We start from the raw sequence: 13,942 nt of genomic DNA, 5'->3' as shown, positions 1-13,942 counted from the left end.
AATGAAGCATTAATTTGTCTCTGAGACTACTAAGGCTGTATGTAGGTATATTATGCACAATAAGCACGGTAAAATCGCCAAAACATGTCTGAAATGCTTAAATTTTTCCTCCAAAGTAAATGCATTTTGCCTGCCGTATCTGTATTTATTTATTACTTTATTACCTATTAATAGCATTTGGAATTCTTGGAAAACAAGTTATATCTTAAGCTGAGCCATAAAGTACAAATGATCGTCCATTCCTCTTATTTATTTTGAATTTCCTTGCCATTGTCAGAAGCATTAAATGGATTCGTCCCTGTTTCGCTGAATGTTTAAGTAAAGCAATGATATTTACAGACTTTAATTGATTTTCTGCACACGAAACATGCATTCGGCAAATCGTGAATTAATCGTTAGATAAACCCCACTGGCGGAATATTTTATATATATTATTTCATTTAACAGTATAAAATAACAACTAACATTTTTCAAAGCATCTGCCTACCATACAGATAACGAGTAAGTAACTCCTTCTTAAGATCCGTTTTTCTTTAATATTAGCATCCGTTAAACAGGATTTGCGCAAAACACCCATAAACCCTTTAACCCTCAAATATACCCATATACCTAACTGCTCTCCTATTTGGGTAGTATTGGATATTGAAGACTTAGATTTTGTGGGAAATGGATCTTTTACAACTCGAATTTTAGGGTTATACAATATATACTTCTTTGATCAGATCTTTCGTGTTTAACTATCAGCGTATTATTTTAGTATCGAATAAAATGAAGTGTCAAGTGCAAACGGCAAGGAATTTCAGTTATTTCAAAACATGTACATGTATATGTAAACATGTATTTCGTGACACTTTACTCTCACTATGTTCTCTTTTATGTCTGTCTATTACTGTTTGTGTGTTTATGAATAAAACAAATTCTATTCTATTCTATTCTACTAATTAATGTTTGTTTAATTTCAGTATACATTTTTTTCTTCATATGTAAATAAATAAATTACTAATGATAATGTAATTTTGCGACTTGGACTGTATCCGGATAAATACATTCAGTTACAACTCAGATCTGTTTGTTTAAAATATTTATAAATGTAGTTAGCTATTGTATGTTTAATTAAGGAAACTGTAGGTTTAATTTAATGTTATCATATATAGACGGAGATGGCGGGACGACCTGGACGCATATCTCAACGACTGGCCGGAGATTGGTCAAAACCGAGACTAGTGGAAATCAGGGGGGAGGCCTCTGCCCAGCACTGGGACATCCTATAGGCTTATAATAATAATTTCTGTTCAATTGTAAATGTATACAACCGTTTGTTTCTTAATAAACAATAAATAAAATAAAACATTAACACATTTAGTGCCGAGCGGTAAGTTCTCAGTTCGTAGTTGCTTTCATCTACAAGCGGGAATTCACAAATAAGACCGGAACATGTTAAATAAGTAATAAAAAAAAAAGAAAATCCATCTTTAAAACAAGAAACAACACTTTTTTTAAGAACAAGGGTTTGGTTCGGCGAATAGTACTTAATAATAAACATTGTTCGTCGTTAAATTGTTCATACATAGAATTAGTAGAAATCGAATAAATGAACAACCCAAATTTTATAGTCTACCTACTGTATTATTCATACATAAACATGAAAAATTTAGTAAATGGTCTGTGTAAATTTAGTTTGTTCTAATTCTGACTGAAAGAATCAGAATCATTTTCTATGCAGAATATATAAAAAAAACTAAATAATATTACGATTAGGTACATTTAAATTAACAAAAAAAAAACTTGGCGACACCAACCTTGTGTCACAACATTTGATAAGCCAGTAATGGAACTATAAAAAATAAACACTTACCCCCTTATTCATAAACGTCTACTAAAGTTAACAAGCCGCTAATAATCGTTTGTCCCTTTCCATCATATCAATACGTCGGAAAGGCACACACGATTATTACTCCAAAGGCCAAAGAAATGTACATTTATAATAGAGGGTTTAACTCTCAATCTAACCAAAAAACAAAACTTTCTAAATATAAACATTAAATAAGCACTTCGTATGTTGCTCCAAACGTGCATTATTCTTACTTAGGATCTAATTTTTCCATACAAAACCTCAAAACCAGAAACACGTAAACTTCAAACGTGTTTACATATATATTCGAACAGTACCCCTAGTGTAATTAAATTCGATTTTGAAACGTGACGTACGCGTTTGCGTTTAGTCTCATTTTGTATTGGATTTAGAAAGAGCGCGCCAAGCGGGACGTTTTGGATACTCAAAATCCTATACAAAATGAGACTTAACGCAAACGCGTTCGTCACGTTATGATGTCGATAAAATTTACACTAGGGGTACTGGTCGAAAATAAATTGATCACGTGTTGCCATTGATTAGGAAACAGAGTTGTTAATAAGCAAAAAAATTCGACAAGTGATAGAAATGGCTGTATTTCTTATTTTAAACAAAATAACGTGATTTTGTTCATTCACTAGAGGGTTATAACATAATTTCGTCGCACTAATAATGATAGATCAATATGCCTACCTTTCAATTCAAAGTAAATTGTAGATTTAAGTTTTTAAATAAAGTGAGAGGCAAAAGTAAATTTAAAAACTTAATAGATTTACGACCCAGTGACTGGGGATTACCGGCAGCAAATTAAAGTAATTAAAATTTCCCATCACAGTTTGACCACACAATAACGTAGGTAGGTAAGCAACTGTACCAACGTCGATAAATAATTTTAAAGCACAATGTTACCACTTACCCCAATTAATTCTCAATTGCTTACTTCCGGAGCACGCTTAAACTTTCGTGTGTGACTTGAAGTAGCCGGCGCGGTGCAAGGGCAAGCCGTACGTTTTCCGTTTATCTTGGTTAAATAGTAATTGGATTTCCATTACTAGTAATGTTCTGGGTCGGAAGATAAGAGCCGTGCAAGTTCGAAGGGTCTGGGCCCGGCCATGATTGTCGGAATATTGCTTTCATTTTGGTCTTGCTCGTAATCTCAGGGAGTATTTTGTACGGGCTAGTTAGTAGTTGTAGAGCACGCCGGACGCTGACGGCGCGTTTTATCACCACGGCCGCACGGTCGGTCCGTAACAAACGTAATGGCATCTTAGACTTAACTTACTGTGATGAAGTAAGCTTAAATGTATTATCATAAGATTATATATTTAGGAAAAATATGTGGTTATGATACTTATGATGATTATGTTTGTTCTGATTAAATATATTTTTATAATAAATTATGCAAACGATACAGAACGAAGATTTTAGTAAAATCCGTCATAGAAAAAATGGGGTTTGACAAATGAACTGTTTGAAAATAACTTAAATTATTTAATGTAAAATTGTAAAAACATTAACGACACATAAAAGTATAAATAATTACTTTTAATAAGCTCCGTAACCCGTAAGCCTCCGTAAGCTTGTAACGGTTTTGGACAGAGAAGCATGGCGGTCTTTAGTGTCGGAGGCCAAGATCCACTTCGGTTCGCTGCGCCTCATCAGTAAGTAATAACCTCCTACATTAAGAACAAACTTATAATTCTCAGGGATCTTTTCCGGTTAACCTCATAACATATTTATTACATAATCGGTTTTTCAGTTAAGTATTTGAAAACATAAATGGTCTGAATGACATAATTCGGTCTCATGACAGCACGATTACAGGCATGTTCAAGTTTATCCATTGAATGCAGGTATTTTTATGAGGCGTTTTCCATTTATACTTCATTACTGCAACTCATAACAAACGCAACAAAAGCCCCATTGTGAGTAATAAAGTTGTTAATAAATAATTAACCACAAGCTATGTTATGTAGATACCATGTTACGATGTGCGTTGCCTCGCTCCCTGGTACACGTGTGTATGGCGTACATTATCGTTTGTGTATACGACTGGGGATAATTAACTCATACCGTATTCTCAGCCTAATTGGCATATAAATAAGTGTGCCATTCGTATCCGTTTGCGAAACTTTTTTTTAATATAACTCGACTTAGTTATCGGAATGCTCGTTCTAAAATATTAATTTCCATACTGCCGTTTAATTATATCACAGTATTTGTCGTTTCTTTTAGAAATACGTAAAAAATGCCTGGAAAATTCAAATTGAGTCACAAGAATAATCGCAGTTAACATGAATCACGCATGCAGAAAATGTTATGTTTTTACCATAGGAGAGAATATTTGAATGCTGAAAATCATATTATTACGTGTAAATATGCATAATAAATTGATAAAAAACTAATCAAATTTTGCCGACGAAGTTTTAAAATAATGCCGACTGATTGACTGAATGTGACTGCAAACGCTAATCGGAACGCGTTACGTCACAGTGCGAGAAGCACCCACATCCAGGCACTTCACATGGGTTGGGTGGGTGTATTTGACAAATATTCGTATTGCAATTCCTTTCCTTTGACATACAAAACAAAAGGGATACAACATGAAAATTTGTCAAATTATACAGCCAAGTGAAGTGTAAGCAATAGAAAAGTTGTCAAACTGTCATATTCATTGACAATCTTTTTTGGGCTTATCTGCTTAAAGTGCAAAATGTGTTTGAATTATTACGAATAATATTACGATGGAGAATGGATTTATCGTCGGAAATACCTAGTTCAAATTTAACAAAAATAGATTATTTAATGGTGACAAGTTTCTTTAGTAAGGATAAGGATTTTTGTGCAGCAGAGTTTTGGTACGTGAAAACACCTTTGTTAGTAACATTTTAAAAATGATAACATAACATGTAAACCTTTTAAAATATATCATATATTCCCATACTGTTGATATAAAACTTGTTATTCATTATTTTTTAATATCTTAGAAATTAAATAGTACAGCCTTTGATCAATGCCTCTGACAGTTCGATAGCAGTTTGTTTATTCATGACATCAGTCTTCTATATCACGTAGTATTGTGGAGCGTTTAGGCGCGAAATTTTAACACTAAACTAAGTAAACTTGACTTTTTATTTCAAATTAATGAAATATTAAATATATTTTTTTAATCAAGCATGTATCTATAAAACGAAAAAGGTTCTGAAATTTTTCAAGTTCCATTGTCAACTAAATGCTTACGTATGTATGTATATAACAGCTGCTCATCGAACATTTTTGTCACAAGATTAGGTCGTAAACACTATGTATTCTTAAAAAATCTGATAAGAAAGTAAAATAATTTGAATGCTGGCGGAATTGTCTTTTAATTTAAGTTATGATTTTGAATAAAAGCTACATAATTATCATTTAATGTTTTGAATTTGATTTGTAATGTTTTTAGGAAGTATTTTCCTCGCGTGGGTGTGATGAAAATGTTTGTGTCTCACTCGGGAGCAAACTTTTAATGTGCCGTAGGTTCAGAATACAGAGTATTTAAAAAAATCGTAGCGCCTTTTTAGAACACAATACGGTTGCCAGAAATTAAATTAGCAATCTCGATGCCTTTCTCTAGTAAGTTCATTGATTCGAATCCTGATTTTTTGACATTCGCTGGATAGAACAAATCACGAACATAGGTCAAGTCATGGGAATATTTGCACACTAACTAAAATATGAAAAAAAAGCTTCTGAAAATATGCAATATTTTGTTTGATCGAACTCATCGATTCTTTTTTTTTTGTTATGACTTAAAAGAACTTAAAATTCAAAAACATAATATCCGCGATCCCGGGCATGCCCCGCCATCTCACTCACGCTTACGCTTAGTGAGAGAAAAACCTGAACCAGCGGAGCCTTAACCGTCGTGCCTTAAAACCCTCGAAACGTTGAAGATTCCATTTTCCGAACCACTCGCTATGCTTAATATCACTCTACGCTTGTGGTTAAAGTTTGGGATCTTTCGCTTGCTTGGTTACCAAGAGTAGCACAACGAGTGAAACAACAACTTTGCCCCCTTATAAATTAAATAACTATTTTACAAAAATAATATTTTTATTTTTCATATTTATACGGATACCTAATATTATTATATAACTACCGTTATTATACGTACAGCAAACTATATACAAGAAATTAGAACTACAGATATTTATTTGTACGAAATTCATCATCCACCACCAACGAAAATGCAAAAGTTCATAAACCGCTATTTTAAAATGTTTATAAACAGAACAATTGAAAAATTTGCAAAAATAGTTAATGGAATGGTTGCTTTTTGTATTAGTAAAACATCAAGAGAACATATTAGGAAACATATCCGTGTCACGCTTCTGATCTTAGATCTGAGGTGCTATAAATTTATGGTGGCCTATTTCCAAGCCATTGTTGTTGGCAGACCGCGGTGATGTACGTTACCTTACGGCAATAAGATCGAAGTAAATCTTACATTGAGAACCTCACGTGACTCCTGGCAGCTTAATGACCGTTCTAATGGCCAACTATGAAAAGCCTTTTTGTCGGAACCCCTGTCAGCTCTTAGTCACCTATTAAATCCTGTGTATTATTACTCACGACCGCTATTAATATTCGTTGGTTAGAAAGCACAGGCATTTTGTTTGTTGGTCTCATTTGACATCATATTTCGGAGTAGGTCTGGATAATCTGACAAATTTAGGTTAAGATTTACTACTGCTATCATATATGTATGCATGATATATGTATGCATTGTCTATACTGTTATCATTCTGTTGTCTATCTAAATAAATCGAATCGGTAATATTATTTTTATTTTTGAATACATGTTTCCCCCCATATTCATACTCGACAATAACTAATAAATTAATAATGTAACAAACTCTTTGTATGAAATGAGATTGTGTTTGAATCACATCCAGTATACGTGGAAAACTATATGTCACGTTAATAAATAATAGCGATTATAATTGAACTACTAAATTCACTATTGCCGGTTCAATACAATATAATCATAATGATAATTTCATACGTAACAATAATGATGTTTGATTGATTAATCAATCTAGCTTCTAGGCGAATGCCTATTAGATATCTATAAAACATATTATAAGTAATTAAATAAATATGAGGTACTTCATTATACAACTAAGATAAAAAATGTTACATACATTGATGTTGTCTAGCCTAAGCAGCTTGATCTGTCATGATTATCATTTAAAATGATTTCATGTCAGGTAGTCTTTGAGTAACTAATTTTATTATCATAAGCCTTTACTGACTGTTATGATGTTAAAAAAGATGGTAGTTTAGGTACATACTACTTTCCATTCCTATGAATCAAAAATACTTATTTCAAAGAAATAATTAATTGAGAAAGTAAATTTGACGGATTTATTTGGCGGTACCGTCGCAAGGGTCCAGATTGCCCAAAATCGCCGACTTTTAATTATTGTCGTCGGTCGAAGAGAATGAATGGAAGCCGTAAATTTCGCCGCAGGCATTTCAAAATATACGATTTTTCTTTCATGGAATCGAATACCTATTCAATAAAGCAAGGCCCGCCGTGGCCACGCGGTAAATCATGGACTAGTGCCATTTACTTAAGAGTGCTTCTTAAAGCAATTTTGTACTTTCTGAGTTGTTGTAAATCCCTGCAAACAATACTTATAATTTATAATCAGACACACAATTAAATTAACAAACCATTTTTTTTTTTAATATAATATAGTATCGTTTGCTAGAAATATTAAATTTATGCGAAGACAAGTAAAAAAGGCACTTGGAAGTTAGTGTAATATTATTATAAAATATTACATGACATGCTTACAAAGAAAGTCATTATCGAGTGGCAATCAAAAGGAATACGGGCCTTGACAGAGTAAACTTTAAACTATCATCTAAAGATGACCAGAGTAAAACTTCCAACAATAAATAACCCAAACACTCTACAAATATTTTCTTCCTTAAAGTAAATACGAGTATGTTTGGTTGAAGCTTGATGATATGGCGATAAATAAAGCCGATGTGTATTCCAGCACGGGAGATTTAGGTAACGCGGTTTATAAAGGATAACGAATCCTTTCAGAACGCCCGAGTTATTGCATTCTGATGTTAAGCGCGCTTACAAACAGAATATTGCTATTGCGATTCAATTTAACATCCCAGGCACAGCGCACAGGCTAAAATAACAAAAAGTTTACGAAACAACATCCCTGAATATTACACTAGAAGTTTTGTAGCTGTTAAACGGCTTGCTTTGTTCATTGGCTGTTTGAAAGTCTAGTTTAACAACTGAAATAATGTAGATTTATTTTTATAAATAAATTAGATATCCTCGTCAACACACTGAATTTATTAGTAGGAGAGAGCCTAAACGCAATGCGGCTGACTTTATTATGAAGTCAGATAAGCAGCGACATGAAAAAGTAAAATGTTGGGATTTCCTGGGCCGTTTTCACGAACAAGCCCAACATCAAGGGAGTCGTTTGGAGGGCGGAAATTACAGGGAGATGGTCGGCGTGAGGTGAGCTTTACTAGAAGCGAGCCTTCGGTCAAATGTCACCGGCAATGAGCAACGTGACCTCGCCTTTCCAGGCTTACTCATTTATCTATGAAGAGTAGAAGAACTGTGGCGCATGATCATCTCAGGCAGCTACGCCCACATGTCCTCAGCTTCACACACGCACGTCCGATAGCGATCGTTCACTCTGACAAAGACAAATAGTATTCTCGTCACTCGTCTCGTTATAACTCTTACGGTATATATGCTCAAGAAAATATTAATGGCTCATACCGAACCCGCAAAGTTTCAAATCTTTGAATAATTTATGACATTTGATGAAACTCTTTAGTACAAAATACAAAGTAAACTTTCTTGCCATTGATCAACGATTGAAAGTGAAAGGATGAAATATGACTGTTTTTCTTTCTCTTTTTTATGCCTCCATGTTCTGAAATAACGAGTTACTTATTGTTGTAAAAATGTAAAAGTTACAAATATATATTCTTATATGCAAAGAGTAAGAAGGGACATTTACTTTCTCTAAATGTCGCTCATACAGGACCCGAGCAACTATAATAAAAGTTTTACTTAAGTTATAGTGTCGGATTTCGAATACACGAGGGAAACTAAAAGTTCCCTGACATTCAATACATCACTTTACTTGTGTTACCGTCGCAAAGGCATCTGTGAAATATAACCGCTCGGTACTTGTTTAGGAGCAGAAGCCCCGTGCCTAGTCTCGCGCACCCCGCGTTATGATGAAAAGCACAACACAATGTTCTCTATTTTTCATAAGCGCGACATTTCCTCAAAACGAGTCCGTCGACTGAGTCTAGCATAAAAAGTTGCAGCATACGAGTCGCTCGCATTTCATTAGGCCAGAAATGAATGCGGAAAAATAAGCGGTGAGACTTTTTATGTAGTATAAAAAGGGCCTCGTAGACGTAAAGCGTCTAATATACGAAGGATGAGTGCGCAGTGAATACTCTCGTTATAAATTGGGAGACGGATAGAGCTGGCTCGAAATCTGGAAGGCGCAGAGGGTCATCTATCACCATTTATCCCAGTCCAAACAGACAATAAAAGATTGTCTCGAGCTCATTACTGAAGTATCGGAGCGACGAGGACGCGGCTGCGCGGCGGGCAGCGGCCGCACCACGGTTAGTTAACTTGCGATTATTCGGGCCCGCCGCGCACGCCCCCGAATCGGCTCGGTGACCTCCACCGCTTCACATCTAAGATTTGATCAAAATTTATTGTTCTTGGTCGCAGGGAAAACAGCTGTCAACTTCTGCAAACTCATCACGCGGTTAACTTAGAGATACAAATTTTCAATTAATTAGCCAGGAGCGTAGTCTTTGTTAAAATCTCGCTACTTAGTACAGTTTCCTAAATAATGATTTTTTATTCGCCCTTTCAATATAATATCAAAGTAACTCATAGAAGATAGGCACTGAGAAATTCCCATCACGTATGTATCACACTCCGTGTAGTTACATCATTTTTGGAATCTCGCCAAGCACCGGTGAAAAACGCGCGGACTGAATCAACTTAACTTTAACTGTATTTAAACATGTAAGCTAAGTCATGTAATTTCAGACATATACTTCAACAACAATGCAACCTTTTGAAGTAAAAGTCAAAGGCGAAATGTGAATAGAGGAACAAGTTACGTAACCTTAGAAATTATCACGGTCGAGCTCATTTTCTGACTACACAGAAAAGATACAGGCAATTTATCTTGGTAATCTGGGGAGGCTCTATATGGAGCCAACAAATTTAGCCTGGGATCGGAACATCACTCAAATCTTGTTAAAATTCGGAAGACAGGATTAGCGGGTCCCGTGTAAACAAGGTCCGTGTTATCGGGCGATCAGATGGCGCGCTGGCGGCGTCTCCCCATACATTATGCATGAGTAGTAGGTACCGGCAGCGTCTTGCTACAAAAGGCACTAAGTAAAGGTAAATTTCTTCCTAGTTAACCTAATAATGCTGAAGTTTCCGGGAATAAAAATTGTTTTACCCATTTTCTACAGTTCGATGTTAAAAATAATTGAGATACTACGAAGACATTCGATGTTGTTTTGCAGCTCTCGGAGCTGAGGCCGAGGCGGCTGCCAGCGGGCGAATCGGAGTACGAAACTAAAAGAAAAACCTGCGACGATGTTCCTACTAAAAAACGTACAAACTTTAAAGTTCGCGTTTTTCCTAGAAAAATCTAAGTGATACCTATCTGATAAGATTACGTAAGATCTCTATTTTATCATAGCCCCATTTTTGAATAGTCTTGGATGGTTTTGGGTACTAAAAGGTGAGTCCGAAGAAAGCGCCGGCTTTCAAAATTATGATTTTTCGTGAATTAAGTATTAAAAATTTCCTAAAAGTATTGACAGGGAACGAAAAACGCATACCTATGTATGAAGTACGACATAGAGAAAAAAACCTAAGAATTAATAGTACACAATTATTAGTAATAATACCAAGTAGGTGGGCGAAAATGCTAAAGGAATGTTGGTCGCTTTCAGACGAAAGGAATGCCTGGCATCCGTTGGCTCGTTGGGTGGACGACATTCGGAAGACTGCGGGTCACTTCTGGATGAGATTGGTTCAGGACCGGGATAAGTGGCGTACTAGAAGAGAGGCCTATGCTCAGCAGTGGGCGATAAAAGGCTGATATGATGATGATTAGTAATAATACTCTACTATTTTCATCGATTGATTTCGTAATATGTCAATAGTCTGTTAATGACACAGATTCGATAAGGTATACTCGAATCAGACAAGTTGGCAGCAATTTTGATAGCCCAGACGGTGCAAGTGTTATTTTAAACATCAAACTTCCATAAAATGATGACGTTTACTTAACACTTGCAACGTCTAGGGCTATCAAAATCGCTGCAAACTTATCTTGGTCTGACCCTAGGTATAATATATTTATTAAAACCATTTCTTTAAAACGTGATTTTCTTAAAACAATGTACCTACATTCAGAACATTACAATATTTGTTAACGATCGGTTCTTATTTTAAATGTACATTTTGGGATACAGGTTAGGCTATTTAGAACAATCTGTTACAAATTTCAGTAAGTATTTAATTCTTTTAAGGCTTGAAAATGAATATTTCAACAAACCAGAAAGACACGTCTGCCTCGCCTCATCGGTCGGCTAACAGGCTTATTTTAATTGTAATGACAGGTTATGGCTGGTTTTATTATGGATATGATCTGTCAGTGTCCAAGTGACACTTCTTCAACCGGAAAAGTCACTTTTGACATTAACAAAATCAAATCAAATCCATAAATTTGACGAAAGCCATGTTTTTAAAATAAAAAAAATATTATAACCTGTTGTTACAATTAGAACGAAGTGTTATTGCCAGGCCGCGAATTATAGTACATTGTGCAACGTGTTGGGTAAGTTAAATTTTGCAAAGCAGGCCTTTAGATGTACGACAGCCGCAGGCTGGAGTGCATTAAGCAGCTTACTTTTCCTATGCCCATGCTTGGCTTACCTATGGTGTCATTCTATGGGGGAATTGCACATATGTATGTGGAAAGTCTCTTTACCTATATTATTACAAAAAAAAATGTGTTCGAATCCTGGCTAACAAAAATATTATGGAGAGTTGTAAGACGCACTTTATCGACCTAAAAATACTTTAACATCAATTTACATTTTGGAAACATGTAAGTTTGTAAAAAAAACCCTAAATTTTATACTAAACATTCAGATATACCCCCACGTTATCCCCTCAAAACTAAAACTACATTCAAAAATTCCTAACTCTATGGCAATAAAAATATTCAACAAAAGCAGTAACAAAATAAATAACACGAAGTCCGACAATGAATTCTTTAGAAAACTAAAAGATCACCTCATCAAAAAAACTTATTATATCATAAATGTTTTTTTTTTACGACCAATAATTGCAATTAATAAAGTACCTATCCAATAAATAATAATTATATAATATCTTGTTCAAAAACTCGATCTCCTCTTGAATAAACTGTTTGCTGCGCCCTACATGGTGTCATGTTGTATACAATTCTATGTAATAGGTTTAGATACAATGTGATATGCAATAAAGATTATGAGTATGACAACCAGCAAATGCTTGCGAAATTCCCTAAAGAACTTTACGTAATCAATAACTAAACTAGCAAAGCACTTTTAATCCTTGGAGTTTCCTGTAAATCTATACAGGTCTCTCAGCGGACTTTAATAGTCCTCTAAATGCCTTGGAGTCGGTGCGGCCTCATGCAGTCTTGTAATTTGTTCTCGGGGCAGGCGGGCGCGCAACGTATGCTCGCCTCGTGGGGTTACGTGCTCGATTTACATTTAAAAAAGTGTATTCGAGTGATTAGTGCTCACTCGAGCTGCTCTTAAGTACCGTCTCTCCAGCCAATTGCGATTTCTTAATGGAGCTCTTTAGTTCCAACATTTGTTCCCACGCAGACGTAGTGAAGACGCAGCAAATAAGTAACACATTTTTAATACTTTTGTAAATATTTAAACATAAAAGATTATCCATTCATTTTAAGAAAGTTGATAGATTTTTTATCCATAAATAGATCGAGTACTCTAAAAGTAAAACCCACTGGTGCCTGGTAAGTAGGTCCTAAATCACGAGAGATCGTGCATAGGGGCCTATTTAAATTCGAGCGAGATGTGTGAAGGAAGGCTCGGGTGATTTATGTAGCCGCCGGGGTCTGGTCCTTTGTAAAAGTTTAAATATGAGAGTGCCGGCCCCGGAGCGCGTCTGCAGACTTCGTATTCCAATCGCCCGGATATCGCCCGAGTGCAGTGCACTAATACCGTCCCAAGTACTCATTCATAGTAAATATTTCTTATTTAACAGGAGGCGGTGGCCTGCCAGTATCTAACAAGAATACATCTATATGTCCAGTATTATTACCCTGTCTGAATTTCCCCACTGTAACAATAAATCAATGAATAACGGCGAAGGTAACAAATAATACGGCGAGGGTTATGCTGAATGGGAAACAATTGGCGTTGGGTCGGCGGGCATGGTATCCGCACTGGAGTAAACAATCGCCGGCGGCGGCGGCGGCGCGGCGTGCGAGTGTAGGCAGCGCACGCCAAGCGAGCCGGGCCCGGCGGGCGGCACTTGGCGCGTAGCGCGCGGCCCGCGTCGCCTCGCTGAATAATTCACGATTATGGAAGTGTTGAGGCGTGTGCGCAAACACTGTAATATTCGTTTAATATTTATATTATTACCGCACTCAAATAACCTATTCTGATAAAAACAAACATTTTCTTGCAAATCACTTCTCTCTTGTTGTCGTACTACATAATGCACTTTAATCATGATAGAAATTTCCAGGAATATATTCAAAACGAATACATAATCGTGTACTGTTTCTGTTGAGATAAATCTCGTTATTTTGTTTAACAAAGGGTGGCGGCTGTAACTGTTTGTAATGCCTTGTTTATTCTGACACGTCGACGACCTACTTGTACGCGTTTCTATGGAATTAAATGTGCCCACTTGCGGTATATAACATCAGTAGCAAACATAAATCTTTGCGGTGGTAAAATATAGGTTGTCAT

The 13,942-nt window shown here is 35.7% G+C and overlaps 1 protein-coding gene across 8 annotated transcripts in view; it reads right to left on the bottom strand.

Moving 5' to 3' along the window:
• Positions 1-13,942, bottom strand: part of LOC133517797 (neural-cadherin) — a 431,760-nt gene that overhangs the window by 34,260 nt on the left and 383,558 nt on the right. The gene's annotated exons all lie outside the window — the stretch shown is intronic.

This window comes from Cydia pomonella, chromosome 5 (genome assembly GCF_033807575.1).
Source record: "Cydia pomonella isolate Wapato2018A chromosome 5, ilCydPomo1, whole genome shotgun sequence".
Lineage (NCBI taxonomy): Eukaryota > Metazoa > Arthropoda > Insecta > Lepidoptera > Tortricidae > Cydia > Cydia pomonella.
Note: the sequence above shows the minus strand (reverse complement) of the source record. Positions and strands in the feature narration are given on the sequence as shown.